Raw genomic sequence first — 4275 nt, forward strand, 5'->3', positions numbered from 1 at the left:
ATGGAGATCTGTGATCTGGGACCCACTGCTGTTCACACGAGCACCAAAGTCAACAGTACTTCACCTCCATGGAGACAACGTCTCCAAAGCAGTTGCTGGAATTTGATGTGAGCTCCTGAAAAGGAATTGATTAGCCTGGAGAAGAGAAGGTACAGAAGAGGGCCTGGCAACATTTATAAATAACTGATGGGAGGGAGTGAAGAAGACCTGGCTCTTCTCGGTGGTGCCCAGTGACAGAATAGGAGGCAACAGGCACAAACTGAAACACAGGAGGTTTCATTTACATGTAAGGAAACACTTTTTTACTGTGAAAGTGGTCAAATACTGGCACAGGTTGCCCAAAGAGACTGTGGAGTCTCCTTCCTAGGAGATATTCAAAACCCAAAAGGAGAAGGTCCTGAGCAACCTGCACGTCTGAGGGATTTTGCTTTGGGCAAGGGGTTGGACTACACAACCACCAGAGGCCCCCTTCCAGGTTCAACCATTCTATGATAAGAAATCAAACAGGACATTAAAAATTAGCCAGAATCAGTAGTTTTGTTCTTCGCATTGTACCTGTACTGCAGACTTACAGCAACTTCTCTCCTAGATAAAAAATTTGCAGCAATTCTATAAGGGGAAATAACACAGACTTTTTCCAAAGGGAAAATGTAAAATCAGTAAAGTGAGAAGTTTAAAAAAAATGTTTCTTTCTTTCATTAAGAAACTCTCTGGCTGGCCGTTTGATCCAGATCACTTTCCCAAAGCTACAGGGTTGACGACAATAAAACAATGAGAAACTTACTTTTGAATCTAATATTAAACAGCTGTGTTTATGAATAAACACAGGGCACAGAGCTGCCAAGAACAAGAGTGGCATTTTGCAATCATTTTCCAGAGCAGCTGTTATGATCGTTCAAGGAATACGAGTGCTCCTATTAACTTCCACAAAATTATTCACACATTCAGCATTCTGCTTCAGCATTTTGCTGCGTTGCTGCTTATTACCCTTTGCATTTTATAGAACACTTATAATAGGATCATGGACAATCCATGGTATACAACAACACCCCCATCACTATTCACAAATCTGTTACGCATGTAACATATTGAGGAGGAAGGCACCTCCTTCATATCACTGCACAGCATGAAAATTTCTGAAATACGTATTCTATTTCATGCTTAGTTGTGCATAAATTGGCATGAAATCTTGAAATAGCTCTCGTGAAATAAAATTAAAACGTTACTTACACTGTGCAAGTGCTTACATTTTACAACAGGAGCACTCGGCCCTAGTCGTTCTGACCAAGCGTCCAGCTCTCCCTGTACTGTGGCTCATGCACAGCTGTAAGTAGGCATGAAGGGGAGAGTAAGAACAGGGAAAGCATATGAAATCTCTCCCCTGCTACTAATCCTGTGTCAAACCACTTTTGGCTTGGGGGAATTTTCTGAGCCTACTGTAGCTTGCCATAATAATAACATTCAAAAGATCTCTCTTCGAAGTTCCTTCTGTGAACCTGAGTAAACGTCTTGCATGCACAGCAAGACTGCATGAGGTCTAGTGCTCACTGTCCGGAGAACCACCTTCTTCATCTGGTCTGAACCCAGCTCCTTCCGAGATGGATGAAGGTCTCATGCAAAGAAGAGGCAACATCATGGTATAGCTGTCCCCATGATGTGAGCTGAGGCACTGAGTGCACAGGTTAGACTACGGCACTGCTTGGGCCTGTGCTAGCATTACAAAACTCTGACTGCCTCCCTGAAAAGAAACTCAGAACATGCTGACACTGTATGCTCCTCATGCTCTATTGAGCTCCACGTAAGTTTTCTTCATCTAGTTTCAAAAAACCACTTCTATAATTAACTAGTGTTGCAATATTTCATATCTTCTTTTCTATGTACTTTCTTTCAGGATTATTACGTAACAATAAAAGCATTTTGTTGATAAGTATTGTCATAACAGTTGCAAAATTCTGACATTTATTTCAAAAGAGAAATGTTGTCATGTGTAAGAGGTTCTAAACAGTTTGAAGAAAGCCACTCTCTCTTCAGAAAGTGAAGATAATTAAATAAATTATGAAGGCCGGAGTCTGCAGTTACTGAACTCAATAGCAGTGCCCCCAGTAGTTTCTGTAATACAGGTTTCAGCCCCAGATTTTGCTTCATTCATTATGAGCATAGCAGGAGAGCATATGGAAGCTGCAGGAAGGCTGTGTCCCTAAGTATTGATATTAAAAACCTCTTTTTTCCCCTTAGAACTTGCTAGAGATCAAAGCACTCTGTAGAAGCTGTCAGATGGGGATAAGCTTCTGAGCCTAAATGTGATTTGAAGTTTAGTTTCCTGCCTTCTCACCTGCTCAATGTTTCTGATGCAGGGCCATAAAGGTGCCAAGTAGATGGTGTCAGACAGATTTTCTGTTCCACCTTTTCAGACCATAATCCTTTGCCTCTATGGTTTATGGAATATAAGACCGAACCTAGACCCAGGTTAACAAAGACAATTGTTTAGGAAGGTGCTTGTTGGTGCTTGTTCGAATTCAATCACTTAACTAGGATTAACTCTACTTCATTTCAGCAGAATAACCAACATGGCAAGGCAGACATGAACCAATTTTTTTTTTCTTTTCCTTCTGGAAGAGACATATTTAGGCATGCAGATCTTTTAAACAAAGGATGAAGAGGTGCATAGGATTTGGTTTGAAGACAAGAACTCTCTACATAATGGCATATGATAAAAGCTATCCCCTTTTTTTGGTAGCTACAGCTTACTCTTCCTCACCCCCTCACCAGCTGTTATTCTTCTGTATGTGAAACGCATCCAAATCACTTCAGTTATACGAAAAAACCCCCAACCAAATCAAGTTAAGAATAGAGCAATTCAAACATATGACAACCTGATATCCAGAAAAACAATCACTTCAGTTGTTCAACTGATCAAGGCAAACACCACATTGGTAGAATTTGATTAGCAGCCATTACAGAAATTGAGAAATGGCACAATGCAGTGGAAAATCCCACCGTCCTACGAGACGATGACAGAGCTGTAGGTTGTGATGTTACCTATCCTTCCCCTCCACATCCTTCACAGCCTCTAATGGCACAAGAAAAAGACATCTTTCAAAAGCACATTTCTATATATTTAGAATAATGTGAAAATTACCCATGCACGGACTTCGAATGCACAAATTCCCTTAAAAGGATACAAAGTTTCTATGTGCGATATCGTTATCCACATTTTCAGAGAGATAAAGATGACAACAACCCCAGGTCCACAATTACATAGTGTCTTTGCAATATCAGGGCCTGATAAAAGTTTGTCCATCATTCAATACTGAATAAATAAACCCTAAGTGACATAAAATAAAATGTAAGACCATTAAATGACATTCATTCACATGGGCTAAGGCCTATGGAATACTTCAGCAGCATGAAACATGAGGAGTTTGTAACAGGAATTTATCAGTGTAACATTTAACATTGCTTTGATTACTATGGGAAATCACTCTTGTGCTTTAAGCTCACAGAAAATTATTCATAACTATATCAACATCTTGGCAAAAATAGCACAAAAAGCTGACTAAAATGTGTATTATCTTGTTTCACATAAATAAAAGTAATGATAAAAATTGTTTTGATTTATGTATGATAACAGCTCTCCACTATTAGCATGCATCTTTGTTACAGACTTATCACTTAACTCCTACTGCTCAGCTGCCTATCTGTATAAGGTACACAGAACATACACTAACAAATTAATCTCCATAACAAATGTGTTTTTTCCATCTGTCAATATCTTGGTGAGAGAAAATCAAGGTTTCAGAGAGACAAGCTTCAGAAACTGATGTCCAGGAACACTTAATAACTTGCCTCCAATCTGAGGCAATAATTCAAAAATATTCAGAAGACCTCATCCAGGCAATCAACACCAAATAGCAATTTAAGTTCTAAAAATGTAGCCACCTTCCTAACCTGGATGAACACTAGCTGAGCTGCATGTTTATTTCCACAAAAGACTCTGACAATAACGGATACATTGCAGCTCTGGAAAAAATATTCAGAATACAGCATATGACACCGAAGAGCCCTGTCAGTCAGGCTCCAGGGAACTTGTGGGCTGGGGTGGTACAGTTGTGATGTTACTACCCCACACAGCCCATTCTGCCCCTCTTCTGCAAAGAGAGCACTGCTGTCCTGCCTGGGCTGGTGGGACAGGACTTAGATCCAAGGCACAGGGAGTGCAAAGGTGACTTCTGATTCGTGAAGAAAGACCGTGGAGGGAGGCAGGTTTTCAGCAGG

The sequence above is a fragment of the Eurypyga helias genome, unplaced genomic scaffold, assembly GCF_000690775.1.
Source record: "Eurypyga helias isolate BGI_N326 unplaced genomic scaffold, ASM69077v1 scaffold31184, whole genome shotgun sequence".
In the NCBI taxonomy this organism is placed as follows: domain Eukaryota; kingdom Metazoa; phylum Chordata; class Aves; order Eurypygiformes; family Eurypygidae; genus Eurypyga; species Eurypyga helias.